Source organism: Mandrillus leucophaeus, unplaced genomic scaffold (genome assembly GCF_000951045.1).
Source record: "Mandrillus leucophaeus isolate KB7577 unplaced genomic scaffold, Mleu.le_1.0 Scaffold690, whole genome shotgun sequence".
Lineage (NCBI taxonomy): Eukaryota > Metazoa > Chordata > Mammalia > Primates > Cercopithecidae > Mandrillus > Mandrillus leucophaeus.
Genome location: NW_012107475.1, coordinates 401,383 through 420,515, shown reverse-complemented (window position 1 = coordinate 420,515; position 19,133 = coordinate 401,383).

Here is a 19,133-nt window from a genome sequence, read left to right as displayed (position 1 = left end):
CCATTAAAACACGGCCTTTCTTTTTCACTAATCAAACCTGATATCTTAACAAAATAAGAACTTTAAAAGTAAAGAACTACTGAGCATCCAATTGCTTCCATGTCAAAGAGGCAGACTTTGTTATGCAGAAATCCAGTCTGTTGTGGATTTATTGGATACGTGTAATTTTGTTAAAGATATAAGAAGGTAGCAAGTTGATTACATGCATAGCAGCTAGAAACTTATCATACTGAAATTTTAGGTATCTGCACATGGGCTTTAGCAAACGTATGAATGAAAGAGTTTTGATAAAGGAACTATTGTGTTCGTATATTTAAAGGTGACTTTTGAATCATTCTCTCTGCTGTTTCTTCATCTTCTCTCAAATACAAGTAAATAAGTTTATTTGTATTAGACAGCAAATCAGATAAAGAACCAAAGGAGAGTCTGAGCAGCTAAGGAGAGTTGAAAGTTACCCTGCTATGGAAGGTGGGATAACAGATTAACATAAGTGACATTTCTGCAGAATGTAATTAGATTACTTTCAGTGTTGTACTTACTGCATCAAACATAAAATCATCCTGGATACTTTGTATCATTTTTTTAACTTAGTAAGTGTATCATGGAATTAATATTTGCCTATATAATTTAAAGCTTACCATTGAGAAAACTTTAATAAAATTGTATTAAACCTTGAAAACCTCTCTCCCACCCCAAAAAGACATCATTTAAAAATGGAATGAAAAACACATCTGGTAATGTGTCTTTCAGAGCCTGTTGCTCTTGTACTGACCATTTGTAAAGCCAGTTCATTAAGCCGTTATTCTGGGCTATGTTCTAAGCTAATATAGCAAATTTAAGGCATCTAAAACAATAATAATGCAGAGCCAGTGAACTGTGCACTGGGTAGGGGTTCATTGACTATGAGTTATTATGGGTTATCCCCACCACTGGTTTCTCATGCCATTGGATTCTTATGATAGTACCTGGGCAGACAATTTTCATTCTTTGTTTTCTTTTAAACAGCCAAATCAGAGATGCATTTGTGATGTATTTAACAAATGCACACTACAAAATTCATAAACTGATCATTCCTTAGAACCATAATATTAATGAAAGTAAACAAAACAAAAACAAATCCTAACTGCTTGGTGATGGATGGGGTGGCTTGGCATGAAATTGCTACTCAATAAATACCAATGGGTATTGAAGGAGTAGAGAAATAAATACTTAACTACCAATAACTTAAGCAGCTTTTACAAATGGCCCTATGATTACTACATATTTTAGGCCCAAAGGGGTTAACCAGGCACCCATCCCGTGAAAAGCTGTACTATCTACTCTAGGAGATAGTAAAATGGATAAAGCATAATATAAAACACAATAGTAACTGAATTATCAAAATATGTGCATAATTACTAGTGAAAAGTGGAATGAAAATGCTATGAAAGAGATCCAGATAAAGTGTAAAGATAATTGTTAGTTATAATTCATTGTGGCCAATCAATATCTCCCAAAGAATAATTTTTTTTTTTTTTTTTTTTGAGACAGGGTCTTGCTCTGTCACCCAGGCTGGGGTGCAATAGCTCAGTCTCAGCTCACTGCAACCTCCACCTCCCAGGTTCAAGCGATTCTCCCACCTCAGCCTCCTAAGTAACTGGGACCACAGGTGTGCACCACCACACCCAGCTAATTTTTGTATTTATAGTAGAGACAGAGTTTCACCATGTTAGCCAGGCTGGTCTACAACTCCTGACCCCAAGTGATCCACCTGTCTCAGCCCTCCGAAGTGTTGGGATTACAGGCATGAGCCACCACGTCCAGCCGAGAATAACTATTAACACACTCTCGTAATAAAACTACTGCTTATTTACTACCACCATGGACTGCCTTCCAGATGCCTGGCATTTTGCTTCTATTACTTTTGATTTATTAATACACAATAACCCAGCAAAGAAAGTATTATTATTCTCATTTTATATATGAGAAAATGGAGGCACAGAAACGTGACGAAGGTAATTTTCTCAAAATCACATGGCTAATCAGCTCCAGATCCAGGATTTCAAATTGTATCTCTACTGTCTGTGTTCCATTGTCTCACACTCTTGCAAGAGACAAGTCTAGTAAGTCCCTGCCTCTGCCTTTCTCTTCTTTTAACAGCCATGGCCCCCTTCACTTGACTCTCAAGAGTTCATTATGCTCTCTCCAACCTCACTCAATCCCCCTCTCTAGAAAGGAGAGATTTTTTTTTTCTTTTCCAACTTTTTAGGTTTGCCAGTACGGTGCACATTTGGTACATGGGTAAATTGCATGTTACTGGGGTTTGGTATACAAATGATTTCATCACCCAGGTGGTGAGAACAGTACCCAATAGGTAGTTTTTTTTAACCTTACCCTTCTCCTACTGTCCCCCCTCAAGTAGGCCCTAGTATTTATTGTTTCCTTCTTTGTGTCTATGTGTACTCAGTGTTTAGCTCCCACTTATAAGTGAGAGCAGGCGGTATTTGGTTTTCTGTCCTCTATTCATTCATTTAGGATAATGGCCTCTAGCTCCATGCATGCTGCTACAAAGGACGTAATTTCATTCTTTTTTTATAGATGCATAGCATTCTATGGGGTATATGTATGACATTTTCTTTATTCAGTCCACCATTGATGAGTATCTAGATTGATTCCATGTCTTTGCTATTGTCAATCGTGCTGCAATGAACATACAGGTGTATGTGTCTTTTTGGCAAAATTATTTATATTCCTTTGGGAATATACCAAGTAATGGAATTGCTGGGTTGAATGGTAGTTCTATTTTAAGTTTTTTGGGAAATCTCAAACTGCTTTCCACAGTGACTGAACTAATTTACATCCCCCAGCAGTGTATAAGAATTCCCTTTTTTCTGCACCTCACCAACATCTGTCATTTTTTGACTTTTTCATAATAGCCATTCTGACTGGTGTGAGCTGGTATCTCATTGTGGCTTTGATTTGCATTGCTCTGGTGATTAGTGATGTTGAGCTTTTTTATATATGCTTGTTGGTCACGTGTATGTCTTTTGAGAAGTGTCTCTTCACATCCTAGAAAGGAGAGATTTAAGAAACTAGCTTGCCGGGTGCGGTGGCTCACGCCTGTAATCCCAGCACTTTGGGAGGCTGGGGCAGGTGGACCACAAGGTCAGGAGTTCAAGACCAGCTTAGCCAAAATGGTGAAACCTCGTCTCTACTAAATATACAAAAATTAGTTGGGCGTGGTGGCAGGCGCCTGTAATCCCAGCTACTCGGGAGGCTGAGACAGGAGAATGGCTTGAACCCAGGAGGCGGAGGTTACAGTGAGCCGATATCATGCCAGTGCACTCCAACTTGGGTGACAGAGTGAGACTCCATCTTAAAAAAAAAAAAAGAGAAGAGAAGAAACTAGCTCAGCACTATGAAACTCAGCTCCAAGTGCTTGTCTGGGAGAAGTGGGTGAGATCTGAGCTTCGTCTGTTTATTCTTCATGGTTTTACTCTCTTGTTCAGAGTGCCCACGTTTCTGCCTGGAAAGCCTAGTAATCTAGGCCTTCTAGGACTGGGTCCCTGACTTGGTCCAGTTATCCCTTTCTCTGGACTGAAATTCTTCTCTTGAATTCCAACCAGGGGTCTGAGGCACTCCAGCTGATGACAGTTCATTCCCTTTGTGGACACCCTGGCATAGCCTGCATCGATCTCTTGTTGCTGCAGATTCTCTAAGATGAGGCTTCTGATGATGGGACTCCTGTACACCTCCCCATCCTCACCTTCATCACTCCCTACCTATGTCATATTGAACTATTTGCAAACCTCTAAATTTGGCCTGCCATGTTTTTCTGAAGAATTTGGCATAAACTGCTCCCTCTTCCTGGATGCTTTTTCTCATTCTTCTTCCCCTGTTTTCTATGTCTGCCCTTATTTAGGGCTCAACTCAGCTTAGATATCACCTCCTCCAGGAAGTTGTCCCATGTTTTCCCAAGGCATTTGGGTTTACATCTCAGTTTCCTTACTAGGCTAAGAGCAACTTGAGATTGTCATTATTGTATCTCCAGAAACTAAGCCAGTGCCTGACACATTATAGATACTTCACAAGTATTTTTTTTTCATTGATATAAAACTGCTTACAAGGCAACTTACAAGGACCATAAATATCAAACAAGCAATACTTGGATGATACCGATCTCCAGTTCCTTATTCCTTGATACAGTAATTTCCCCCTTGATGCAATATTCTAATAGACTAGCTGACTCACATGAATCTTTTAGGCAACCATGAGTATTTTAGTTCCAGTACATAAGAATTCTAAGACCTGTTGAGAGAATTATTTCGACTTGTAGTTATTGCAAGGACTAGCAGGGTACGTTTGTATGACTTACAGATGAGGAAACTGGGACCTAGACAAGTGTCAGATCTGATGCCTCAGATAATGGGAGATTTGAAATTATGTTCAGGTAATGATTCTACTGAGGTAGAATGTCAACATTTGGGACGTGTTTCTTATTAATATTATTCTTTGTCTATGAGTCATATGAAAGACAAAGCATTTCTCCCTGGGAATTTAAAAAATTACTTTGGTAGATATGGTCCCAGTGTGGGGTGAGGGAATCTATCTTCCACATATTGGAAATAATAAACACCACTTAATTACATTATTGAATAATCTGGAAAGTGGCAGATTTATAGTGCCACTGTCTCCAGGTCACCTGCCACCACTCGACGTCCATAGTGTAGGCTCTTGGTTAGCCATATATCTAGCAGTGCTATTCTGAGAAGGGAGAGGATCTTTGTCTGGGAGTGGTGATGACATATCCAGAAGGCATAATGAGTATCTCATGTGGAATGGGGACATTAAATAGGCCTAGAGCATGGAGTCTGAAACATGGCAGGAGTTTCCTGGCCACATTCTCAAATGATTAGGAACATAGTGTCCTTTTATACTCTGCGGAAATCTACTGTATAGTTACCATTCTTTAAGCAAAGTTGTCTTCTTTTAATGGAAAGAAAGGATTTCTCTGTGACATTTTGAATTTGTATTCCTTTAGGCTAAACTTGGATATACAAAACATCTTTTAATTAGACAATTTATGATTGTGTTATTGGAATAAAAAAGAAGAGAAAGGTCAAGCTTTCTGGTCCATCTAGTCTGACACTAACGTTTATCTCACGTTCACTCCTTCAGCAAGCTCTCAGAAATCTAGATTACGCCACGCACTGTGCTGGGCACTGAAGTATTAAAGATGACTGTAGTTAGCAATGAGCAAGGCACTGTCACTGCTTCCAAAGGGCCTTAGAGCCCTGGGAAGGGGAGTGGAGGGGATTGGTTGCTGTTAACCAGGGTGACTTTTTCTTTTCACCCAGTCTTCCTTTCTGGATTCAGAAAGCAAAAATGGCCCTTCAAGAACAATGAAAGGAACAAAATCCTTTCTTTCGCCTAGCTCTCTAATTTTCTTCTTAAGTACACTGAAAACTCTCAGCTGGAATCTGCAGCTTCCTAACCATTGGTGAGGGAAGATTAATAAATTGCCACCCTGCCAGGGAAACTTGGGCACGTGTGAGTACTTCCCACTCTGTTTGCATTCTCCGTGAGACCTCGGGGCTTGTATGAATTTATGTATAGAAGAGACAGACATTTTATTCTTGGATGAACTTGGAAGAGGTGAATTAGCCTCCCCGTTTTAGGTATTTAAATTATTCCTTAGTCTTCTTTAAACTATGAAGTGAAATACATTTTATCCCATGCAAATACATATCCAACCTTTTTTATTTAATTGAGTTCATGAGTCAGTCTCCTGTTCTATTTTTATTTACTTATTTGGTAGTTTTGAGGAAATTTTCTCTATTTTACTAACCACCTTAAAATCCTTCCTCAGATTAAGATCAACATCTGAGGCTAGAATTTAAACCCCAGAAAAGGTAGTGAGTAAAGAATCTTTAATTTATGAAACTGAACAAGTTGACTTATCCAAACATCTCTAGGGCTTTAATGGAGGATATCTATAATTCTCTGAATTGTATTCCTTTCACAGTGATATTTTGTAATTCCATTCTATTACCCTTGCTTAACATTAATGAGATAAAAAGATCACATTATGGCGATTGATGTTCTTCAAATTGAATGCACGTTTCCATGTACAAAGCTGTCTGCTAATTTAAAAAACATAGCATGTAACATAGAATCATGACCATGGTCATCACTCAGCTGGGACCAGATAGCATTTTTTATCTATTCATTGGATTTAACAAGGCATGAGATGGAAGCAGAATACAAAGTGTGGGTAGATTATCCTGTATCCCTCCTTTTGGCCAATTCTTGGCAATCTCAGCAAGGAAACTGAGGCTTCATGTTTCCATGGAAATAAACCTCAAGGTCAAAGGGGCATATGGAAGGTCAGACAATGACAAAGGAACATCTGAGAGGCCATCTGGATGAGTGACCTGACATAATTAGTCATTAATCCCACTCTGGGGAACAATAGGGCTGGCAGAGAGTGTGTTTGGGCTTTGATCGTGGTCTGGGTGATCTCATGGGGAAGAGGGAAAAAAGCCCCACTTGGTAACTAAGCAGATTACCCCGGCATGCTGTTAACTAAAGACGGGGTGGCCGCGGAGGCCAGTGGGATATGCATTTTACATATTAGACTACATTTCCCTTTACTTACTACAGGCCCCTCTAGGGCCATGTGGCTTTCGGATTAGCTTCTGGGTAGCATTTTTTACAGTTTACAATGGAAAGAGAGCAAGAGTCCCAAAATACATTGCTTAAAATTCTCAGGCAACAGATGGGAAGATTGCTGAAGAGCCAATGGCATTAGCCAGCTTGGTGTACAGGTGTCAATATTTACTAAGCAAAGTTTGCCAGGGTGCCTTTTGGGAAAAAGCAGAGAGAATAGTTAATCAGTAAAACAATAGCAATCAGTCCATTGTCTGTTTTTAGCAGAATGGTTAGAATTATAAGTTGTCTTAAATGGTAAAAAGTACTCATCGGCATCTGTCTTTCTCTTCAGCTCTTCTTTTTCACGTTTATTAGTCTCAGCTGACTTTGATCAGCTACCCCTCACATATAGTTAGAATCCTTCTATTTGAGGGCTGGTGATGTTTTGGGATTGGTTCTGTGCATTTTTGTAGGATGTAAAAATGCTAGCAGTCTTTATAAATGCATGTATTTCAGCAACTGCTGAAATCACCCTCTGCCCCCTGGAGATAACTGATTATACTTGCTGTGTAAAGAATGGTGACCAGATGAGGTAGTAAATATATTGGACCAAAGTCTCTTTATTAGAACAGCTTTCTGAATAATGAAATTTAAAAGTCATTGTGAGCTTTTAAATTTTGAAACCAGAATCTGATTAGTCATTTGGGTGTTATGTTATGGAAAACTACACGTGACACAGTAGAAAGGGTATACTGGGCTGAGAGTCAGGAGATGAGACATGTTCTTGTCTTAACTCTGCAACTAATTTGCTGTGCAGTCATTTTTGAGCATTTCTTTATCTTTAAAATTATAAATTATACTATATCAAGAATAGAAACTATATTTTCTCTTGTAATGCCAATACAACATGATAGGTTAGTGGCTGCCTGGACATCCACTGATAATTGTGAAAGACTCAGAGGGGCATCTAGGCTTAGTGCTAAAGAGTGGTTAGTAATGTCTGCATTGGTGTGGGAAGAGAAGTGCCAGCATGAGCACTTAATATGTATACCTCCAGATTTATTATTTTTATATCACCCCCAGTTCTAATTTTAAGAAACTTGGGGAGAAATTATTTATTTAAATACTTTTAAAAACTTTTTAAAGTTGTGGGACACATCATTATTAGTAGTAATAGCAATAGAAGCAGCAGCAACGGCATAGGACTCTTGAAGTAGGTAAGATCTGGAAGTTATAATGCATGCAAAAATCAGATTAGCTTGGTTGACAAAATATAATTATAGTTCCTCAGGCAGAATGTGAGCATCCAAGTCAGAGGGACCACTAATGAAATCAAAATGACAAATCAATGCTGAATGTAACCAATGACAGAAAATATCCCTTAAATAGTGTTATAGACTATTTCCACATGGCCTTGCTTTTACTGTCCATTAGAAGGTGGATTTTGGAAGTACATCTCAAACTGGTGATGCAGAATTGTGTCCCTCCTCTTTATCCATTGAATCTGTTATATCAGAGTCTGCTTCTCTTCTGTGACATGTTAATTCACAGGAGTGATTTGTTCAAGCATTCTCATTGATGCAAAAGATCTTTTATTTCTCTTCTACGATAAAAGGTACCTCAAATCAGCATACAATATAACTTGAGTAATCATAATAACTTGAGTTATTTATGGTAATATACTAACACCTTTTGTTTATGGAATGTCTACCTGTGAGAATTTTACAAATGGAGTTTCAAGTGTTTTGAAAATTTTAATACTCAATTTCCACTAAAACCGTGAGTCCCCCAACCACATTCACCTTTGAGTCCATGAGTTCTAGGAAACCAAGTTGTCTGAAGACAGCCACTTTTAGGGAAGAGCTGTCTTTTGCTTCTTTGGCTTAAACTTCCTCTAGCTGCTTCAGCTCACTAACGTGCCCAGCATTCTTGACACTCAGAGGGGATCATTTATGAACATCCTTTCCTCATTACAACATAATTATTTTCAGAATAATTAAGAAATAAACAGTAACTCATGGCCAGAAAATAAACACAGACAATGAAGAGAATTTTGTTCTCAAAATTTTATTCTCTTTTTTTATGAAATAGTAAATGGAATATTTCACAATTTTTGTGAGCCAATCAAGAAAGGATTTTAAAGCTTGGTTTTCACTGCTCATCGTTCAAGACTAACGCTAGCTGTTTGCAAATTTTGTGTGTGTGTGTGTGTGTGTGTGTGTGTGTGTGTGTGTGTGAGGTTAACCTCATTTGTAATGAAAAAAATATCAGAGAAGAAAAAATCCACACAGCTATCCCTGTTTAGTTCATATCTACTATTTAAATGAAAGACTTCGTAGTATCTTAGGGGTTGCAGACATAAGTTACGCAGGCTCGAATAATTTTAACCTGTTACGAACAACTTTCTAAATGAACATGTATAGATGAGTCTGTGTGTGTGTTCCAGTAAAGCTGTAAAACTGGGAACTCGGTGTTAACTTCCATGTTAAAAATAATGCCTATTAAAAGAGAAGTAACAAAAAATATGATCATTTATAGCTTTCACATTAGAACTCAAACAGCAATCACAATAATTGCTTGGAACTTAAAGAACATATTTTGGGAAGAAGTGTTTTATCACTGACACGGGTAAGAATTGTGCACTCATGGTGATAACAAAAAGTGAACTAATTTTCGGCCAGCTTTATTATTTTTTAAAAAATTATCTACAATGCAGCTTCTTCCTGCCTGTGTTAAAGGCTGTTTTGCCTTTTACCCTTGGTACTCCACTTAGTGTGGGAAAACACTGCCTGAATCCATCACAGGGAGTTTTATCCCACCACCTTCTTACACAAGTGTAATCGATCCTGAGCGTTCTTAGCCTGATTTGAGAAGATTATGGGGATTTTAAAATGATGAGATGCAAATTGTTTCCCAAGTTATCAGGATATACTTTGTATCAATATCCCCACATCTTCTATTAACATTTTGTTCTAAAAGCCTCACATGTGATTGAAGAGTAAAGCCAGACATCCCATTTATGTACAGTTCCCACAGTCAACCTTGTCTCTTTCCTAGTACTGTACAGCACAGGTCCTCTTTCCCACCTCATAAAACTTCTTCCCGAGACCACTCCCCTTCAGTTCTTAATTTCTACAAGTCTCTTTAACGTATTTTCTATTCAGTATTTACAATTTATGATCATTCCTTAGTACGTCACCAAAGAAATCCAGATTTCTTCTCTACTTTTCAGAGAAGACTTCTCAGACCCTTAGGCAGAATTAATTTCTTCCTTCACTGAGATCCTAAACACTTTGCTCAAACCTCTATTCTTATTATACATATCATAATTATTTATTTATATAAATGTTGAACCTCCTCCTTAGAATGTGAACTCTTAAAGAGTAAAAATTTGTTTTTTCTCTCTAGTATCTTCCACAACTGAGCAATAGTCAATAATCAATAAACTATTGTAAAAATAGTGAATGATTGAATGAAAATTTAAATTGGTGTTCTCTGACACTAACTCATTGCAATCTTCTTGTCCTGTAGATTTTGTCTAAGCATACTTCTATTTTTTTCCTGAAAAAACCATGACTTGAGTTTTATAAGATTTATTTTTATATACAAGTAATATTTTTATTTAATGATCTGTCTTGCTCTTTGCTGTGCCTCTAGTACCTAATACAGCGTCTAGCACCAAGCACATGCTCAAAACCAGTTATTGAATAGTTGCAAATATGGAGACCAAAAAAGCAAAATAATGCAAATTACATATGCTATCAATGTTTCCTTCAGTTAGACAAACATTTCTATGTTTCTTAGGGAAAACAAAAGGCAAAATTGGTGAAGAGGTGATTGAGGGAAGATTACAGAGTTGGGAATGTGCTGTCAAGCTCCAGTGCCCGTGCCCACTGCTTTTCAGTTCTTGCCTTCTCCAGTGGAAGCAGGACTCCTGGAACGATCTGTGTGAACCCAGGGAGATTCAACATGAAGTTTTTGCTCCAGCTCCACTTGGACAGGCCCCACTCTCCAATTCCTATTACAAACACCCCTTCTGCCAGGCTCCACTGCACTCCCAGGTCCCTTCAGAGCAGAGGGGCTCTGGGAAGCTAACACTTAAGCAGGGCTCACTTTTAAAGGTGATGCTATCTTGCTGTGTATGTGTGTGTGACCCTCTTTTGAGGTTATGTGTTGTTTTGTGCCCCAGTGACTAACAGGTTTTTTAAAAAACATCTTATTTAGGACTTGTCTCCTTTCTTCTGATTGGACCATTGATCATTTTTTTCTCTCTCTCATCAAACATAATCTTCCACTAAAACCTGATTCTATCTCTTATAGCATGTCTTTCACAAGAGTCTCAAAGATTTATTCTTTCTGCTGGTCCTACATATCTTTTGCTATTAATCATGTTTCAGGTCTGGGAGTGCAAACCGTGTCATTCATCCAGAATACTTATTTTGTTTGAGTCTGAGGGGCTTAATACCTATGTGATGGATTGATAGGTGCAGCAAACCACCATGGCACGCGTTTACCTATGTAACAAACCTGCACATCCTGCACATATATCCCAGAACTTAAAATAAATTTAAAAGAAAACTTTTAATTATTGAGAAAATTCCCAGAAATCTGTAGACTTTCAGTTTCTTCTTAAAATCAGTTGGAAATTCTTGGTCTACTCTACCACAGAAAAGAACTAGCTGAGGATCTGTCATTACTATCATGCAGGATGGGCACGCTCCACTTCGTCCCCTGCCCCACCTCTCTGCCTCAGCTTGTGTTGATCATTTATTGTCTAAACCAAGGCATTGGAGAAAGAGTCAACTAAGGATGTACAGGTCATCTTCCCGTTCACCTTACTACTAACATCTACTCACTTTTAAAGATCTAGATAAAGAATCTCTTACTCAATGACATTGCCCTTCTCTCCTCCAAACAGAATGTATTCATTCATTCTCAAGCATTTGACCTACTAGGTGCTAGGCAATGGGGATTCAGCCGTAAAAACTTCAGAAGACAAGACAGAACTAGAGATATCACTTTGGTAGTCATTGGCATCAGATGGTGTTTCAGGCACAGGATAGTGTACTGTCACCAAGAAGTAGAGGTACACGGAGAAGAAAAGAGGAGAAAGGTTTATGCCATCTCTGCTTGTAATTACTGCCTTTCTCATGCCATTTTCATGGTGTATGGGAATTATTTTTTTTACAATCATTTATTTTTTTCCCCAAGGATTTATTTCAAAATAATTTCAGAAGTATGAGATGTGACCAAATAGTATGTTGGATATACTCTTCACCTAGATTCACATAGTTTGCTATGTTTGCTTTCTCTCTCCCTCCATCTCCTCTTTTTCTCTCTCCACCATATGAAAGCTACTTGTAAATATCACTCTATTTCACCCCTAGATACTTCAGAGTGCATCTCTTAATAACAAGGACATTTTCCTTCACAGCCACATTCAGAATATTTAACATTGAAACAAAACTATTATCTAATATACTTGTTCCTATTTAAATATTCCTCCATTGCCCAATACTTTCTTTTAAAGCTGTTTTTGGATTCAGGATCCAATCAATAGTCACTTGCTGTATTTTGTTGGTATATATCTTTTGTCTTATTTGATCTAGAACAGTTTCATAGCATTTTGGGAGGGGTCATAATGGGAGTGTGATATGGTTTGGATATTTCTCCCCTCCAAATCTCATCTTGAAAGGTGATTCCAAATGTTGGAGGTGGGACCTGGTGGGAAGTGTTTGGACCATGGAGGTAGTTCCCTCATGAACAGCTTGGTGCCCTTCCCATAGTAATGAGTGAGTTCTCACTTAGTTCACACGAGATTTGGTTGTTTAAAAGAGTCTAGGAGCTTCCCTTTCTCTTTCTTGTTCCCTTTTTGCCGTGTGATATGCCTGCTTCCCTTCGCCTTCTGCCATGATTGTAAGCTTCCTGAGGTCTCACCAGAAGCTGAGCAGATGTTGGTGCCATGCTTGTACAGTCTGCAGAACCTTGAGCCAAAATATATCTCTTTTCTTTATAAACCACTCAGTCTCAGGTATTCCTTTATAGTAATTCAAATGGACTGACACAGAGTAGGTTTTGTGGTGTTGACAGTTTTAAAGAATTCTGGGCAGTTGTTTACAGAATGTGTTTCCATTTGAATTTGTCTGACTTGAATGTTTCTTTATGGTTAATTTAGGTTAAACATTTTTGGCAAGAATATACGTAGATGATATTTTATATTCTTTATCACATCACATCAAAGGTACATAATGTCAGTTTTTTCCCATTACTGTTGATGTTAAATTTAGTAATTTAATAATGGAGTGTCCTTCAATTCAATGTTTCCATATACTGCTCTCAACATTTTCATCCCATAATTAGAGCATCTAATGATGATTCCTAACTGAATCAATTATTGTTATGATGCTAGATGCTATTAAATGAATTGCTTCCTGTTTCTTTAATTCCCTCTACATTTATTAGTTGACTTTTTACAAGAATAAAGAAAACTTTTCTTTTTCTCCCTCCCTAAAAACAAAGGAAAAGAAAACCCCTTTATAAGTATCAATGTGGACTCACGGAATATCTTTTTCTTTCTTTCTTTAGACAGGGTTTCACTCTGTCGCCCAGGCTAGAGTACAGTGGCATGCTCTAGATTCACTGCAGCCTTGACTTCCCGGGCTCTGGTGCTCCTCCTGCCTCAGCTTCCTGAATATGTGGGACCACAGGCACGTGCCTCCAAGCCCAGCTAATTTTTTGTATTTTTAGTAGAGATGAGGTTTTGCCTTGTTGCCCAGGGTGGTCTTGAACTCTTGGGCTCAAGCGATCAGCCTACTTCGGCCTCCCAAAGTGCCGGTATTACAGGCATGAGCCACCATGCCCAATGACTCATGGAATTTTTTAAAACATTGAATGTGTTAAAGTTTATTCCTATCACTCTTCATTTTGATGTTCAGAGGAAATTACTTATTTATAGCTATGTTCCCATTAGCCTATGAGCCTCTTGAATGTGAGTCTTGGAGTATGTCTTGTAGATTTTTTTCCCATTACCTAACACACGTATGGAACCTATATGTATTTATCAAATGATTGAGTTAATATAACTACCAAGTTGTCTATCAAATTTGTTCATACTTTTAGCAATTAAAATAATAAGATACTATTTATCATTTTTATTTGACAAATATGAAAATATGCTAATACTCACTTTTTATATTAACTTTTTTAGGTTTAAAAGGCCATGCAGAATAGTCTACTGGAGGATAATTAACATCTACTTAAAGTCTTTAAAATATACATTTTCTTTGACTCAACAATTTCACTTCCAATGATATAAGGGATGCTATTTTTGAGATATCAAACCAATGTGTTTTGTGATAATTCCCTTTTAGAGTTGTTTGGGAGCTGCCCTATCGAATGGATCAGATGAATTCATTGCCATGTGTAAGTGGGTGGGGGACTGCCAAGAATAAGGGAATCATTGCTTGACTTTAAGTTTCAAAACAGAGGTTATTAATCCATAGAGAGTTAGTAACTTAAAAGCAAATACTTTTGATTTTCAAAAGCCATGCTTTAATGAGAAATGGGAAAAATTTCACGTTTCAATGAGTCAGAGCTTAAAGGACTGACCACAGAGTAGATGATAAAGCAGAAAAAAATCCGGAAAATTATGTAAGACTTTCCTGGGGCCAGAGAGGAGGACCCAGAGACAAAGGGAGGGGTGGTGAGTAGTCAAATGTGAATGTCCTTTTTTCCGCCCTTATGGGTTGAACACCACAGAAAGAGCACATTTTTGAATGGGAAGCCAAAAGCATGTGCTTTGATTCTCATTTGCTACCCCTTCTGGAGAATTGCAGAGTGTCCTGCACCAGGAGGAGAGTAGAAATGGCAACATGGCTAGCTTAAAGCATAGAGGGGTCAGGGTTGCATAGGCTGTATGTGGTTGACAAAGAGTCAGAGATTGTCACAGGCCCAGGGAAGAACAGTGGGCACAACTGAGAATTAAAGTCTTAATTTTAAAGACTTTGTGTCTTCAAAGGAGTAGAGGTGATACCAGGCAAACAGGCAGCCCAAAGCTGGACTCAGAGGTAAGCATCAGTGTGCCAAGGGTAGGGCATCATCAAGCCACAAGACCTACCCCTGGGAGTGGCCCATGCCAGAAAATAGATCAAGGGTTTATCATCTGCAGACTTGGCAAGTGGGGATGCATGACTTCAAACTTGTACAAGAGACCAGAGAGATGGTCTCCATGGATTGTAGAACTATCTGAATACATTAGCTACCCCTGTACTCAGATACCATCTTATAAAGAAGGGAAAGTTTAATATTTGTTGACAGGCTATGGACTGAAGGAAAAAAATTAAATTACAAAAACGTTTATAGTGGCATCTTATTTTTGTTAAGAAAAACTACATTTATAAGTGTGAGTGGAAAAAAGTCTTTATGCACCTATATATACATATATACGTATATGTGTATATATACACACATATGTATAAACACACACATACATATACACATGTTAATAATAGTTACTACAGGATGGTGGAAATACAGGTGATCTGAATTTATTTCTTTAAATTTATTTGTATCTCCTAATTTTCTACAATGAATAGGAATTTGTTATGTAATACTTTTCGAAAATAGTATTTTTAGGTTTCTAGTGAATTGCAAATACTTTGAGCATGAATAGTAAACAATTTGGTTTTAAAAATGTGTTTTTGTATACATTATTTTAAAAATATGGGACATTTAGTGTTAAGTTTTACATATATCCTTTACCAAAAACATATTCAATGATTCGATTCTAAACGTGGAGTCTTTAAATATTTGGCAATCATATTCTTTATTTTTTAAAAAGATTCAACTTTCTCGCTGAATCTTTGTCCCCGTATTTGTTTCTTTGCCCAAGTTCACTTACAGGCCAAACTATAAGATGCTTTTCCTATTGGCAAGCTGGTCACAAGAAGATTATTAAATTTTAGGGTTGCTTAGGACAATCTACTCTGAAGTTCCATACGGAATGAAATAAATACTTCCTTCCTACTTTGTTCCTACATGGAACAAAGTAAAAAAAAAAAAAAAGTATAGTTTAAAAAAAAGAACTCTGCTTTTATTACATATGTGGGAAAATTTCAATTTGTCTCCCTGTCAAAAATTTCTTAGTCTTATTGTTAATGGTCCAAGATCAAGGCAAGGTCTGAGAGTAGGCGTTCTGGAGTTGTTTGGGGTTAGGTCAGTTGTAGCAGCTGTTTGCATTTAAAGTTAAGTTTCTGTTCCATGTCCTACCCATCCAATCATAAAAGGGTAAATGAGATGAGATTGGCCAGCAATTTATATCTGGGTCAAAACTTAGAGGATTGTCAATGTGCATGGCTCTGGAGCCAGAATATTGTCTCCTTTTGAGGTACAGTGCATTTTCATCATGCTATTGAATGACTTTTGTTTTTGTTGATTTTTGTTTGTTTGGTTGGTTATTTGTTTTTTAGGCTTTGATGCTGTTGTTGTTGTTAAAGTAGATGTGCCTTTAAGCTTTGTTTACTCTTGACAATAATAGATCTTTTTGCTTGAAGGAAACAAAGCTTATAAAAAAATTTTACAAGGCATTTTGGACATCAAATGGCTCTTACAAATGATTTAATTATAAGTCAATCAGGAACATGTGGATTATATTTCTCTTCCTAAATACTCATTGGTTTAACATTGCAAGCAAGCTCCTAGAGTGCTTTAGAATATTTGTTGTTACTCGGCTTTCCAAATAGTAATGAAGTGATGGAGAAAATAAAAATTCGGGCCAGGCACTGTGGCTCACACCTGTAATCCCAGCACTTTGGGAGGCCGAGGCGGGAGGATCATTGAGGTCAGTAGATCAAGACCATCCTGGCCAACATGGTGAAACCCCGGCTCTACTAAAAATACAAAAATTAGCTGGACGTGGTGGTATATGCCTGTAATCCTAGCTACTTGGGAGGCTGAGGCAGGAGAATCACTTGAACCAGGGAGTCAGAGGTTGCAGTGAGCCGGGATCACACCACTGCACTCCAGCCTGGCAACAGAGACAGACTCCGTCTTAAAAAAAAAAAAAAAAAAAAAAATTCAAAATTTAGATCCCTTTCCCCAATCACCAAACTGTTGGAAGAGCAGCTTTTGTATAAGCAGTCATTCATAGGCAGAAGTAGTAGTTAATGGAACAAAATTTGCCCAATGACATGCTCTATTTAAAAACGTTCTTTTTGTTAGAGTAGTCAAAACTGTGACTTATTCCTTTGTGAAGATAGCTTAACCTAGGGCTTTCTTGGTTAGGGTACATCATGGCATTGCACATTGGCACATGTTTTTCAGTGATACTGACATGCATTGTGTAAATGAATGAAAATTTTTACTGTATGTGACACATTTTGTAGAAACTATACTTTCTTATACCAATTCATAGACTGATGCATGTAACCTTGCTCTTGAAAAATGAAATTATATTATCTTTTGGCCCTATGTATTGAAAAAGGATATAATTTTATTTCTATTTTTTCTTGCTCTTTTTTTTTTAATAGGAACATCAGCTGACCTGTGCCTGAAACTCTTTCTATATACATTTTATAAGAAATGCTAAGGTGTGGCAATTGCTAAGGTGGACAATTGCTTAGATGTGGGATTAGCTCCATCCATGCATTGATATGTAAACCTATTGGCAAATTCTCTTTTCAGATTACTTAGTCATATAATCATATTGATTCAGCGGATATGGTTATTCTTCTTTCACACTACTGCTAACCAGAAATCAAATTTCCTGCTATGGCCTCCTAAGCCCTGGTCTGGACTGCTTTGACCTCCTTTTGCACCCTTCTCTGCCTCACTGTTTTCCAGCCACACTAACCTACCTTCTGCTTCTCAAAGGAAAGCAGCAAGCATGCTGCCACCTGCCCTTCCCCAGGCCTCAGCACCAGTGGGCCTCAGAGATGCTTTCCCTGTCCACCTATTCGAAGACACTGCACATCTACTCCCTTGAAAGTTCTCCTTCCATACTTAATTTCCTACATTGGATAGATCACTATTTGGATCACTTTAATACATTTATTTTTTTTCCTACCAGCTTCCCTTCATTAGAAAATAAGCTTTTGGGGAGCTTATTGTCTTGATCAATGATGTGAGAAGGAGTTAGGGACAGAGTAGGTTCTAAATCAACGTTGTATAATGAAGAAATAACGAACAAATCAATGTTACTTTCATATAGCCCTTGCAGAAGACTATATATTTTTTAGGGAGATGGGTTGGCTATAAAAAAAAAAGGAAATAATGACTCAAAAAAAGGACTTTAATGCTGGGGCTTTTGCTGGAGACTGGGACCCCTAAGTCAGCTCCATGTTTTCCTCTGGTGCAGAGAATTTCACCTCTGGTTGAAGAAAGAATCTTATCCGCACCAAAGGATAGTGCCCAATGGAGAAGAAGCATCTCTAGAACCATTCCTGGAAAGATGGATTAGCAACGGGAACAATTGGCTATGTCACAGCATAAAGAGAACACTGCTGAAGAGGTGGTGGCCAGGAAAGTCACACTGCATGTTCCTGAAGCTTCTAAGGGATGGAGAGTTGATAATGGGTGAGTGATCTTCATGATCAAATCTACTCAGAAGAAAGGGAAAATAAGAACCGTCTGGAGTTTTGGTGATTTGTCTTGCAGGTCTTGTCAAGAGAGACACTAGTATGATTTTAAAAATCAGTATTATTATTATGCTACCTCTTAATTGTAGTCCCCAGGCTGTTGTATTCTGGCAATCTTCATTACATATTTTCAAATAAAACCTGCCCCCACGCTGCTTCAAAAAACCAAAAACCAGCACCCCTTGGGTGCCACAGCTATACTCATCTTCATTTGAGCTCAATATCCTGTTTTTATAATATAGTCTCCTTTCTCTCATCATTTGAAAACATTTCAAAAGTAAATTGACTTTTTTGTGTGTGACCTCTTCCTTTCATGTCCCTAGAAGAATTAAAGCTGGGCAGCAAAAATAATATTGCTTACATTTTTACAAAAATCATTTACAAAAATTATTATTTGAAAACAGAAGATTTTCAGTCTATGAATTATAAAGTTTTATTTTGTTCCTAATAATTTTAGTTTGAGAGATTGAATGTATTTGTATAATGTGATTTAAGGTTTTCAGCTGGGAACAATAAAGTTAATAATAAACTAATAAATTTCTTGCCCCTCAAATAATGAGCAGAGTAGTGTGTGTGTGTGTATGTGTGTGTTGTCTTTCTTTTGGTTATAGATGAAATAGCTTACAGATGGTGACAATAAGTAAAGAACCAGATCTCTCATTCCTCATTCAGTTCAGTTTAATATCAAACAGATAAAATTCAGCCAAATTAAGATTTGGGCATTTGAGAGCCTGCCTATGAAAACAAGTGTTGTGATTTTCACAACCATAGGGCATAATTTGGTGATTAAATACGACGTTATTTGGTGGGCAGGAGGTTTCAGTCCAACACACATCAAGGGAAGAATCTAATTTCAGAATAAAGCCAACT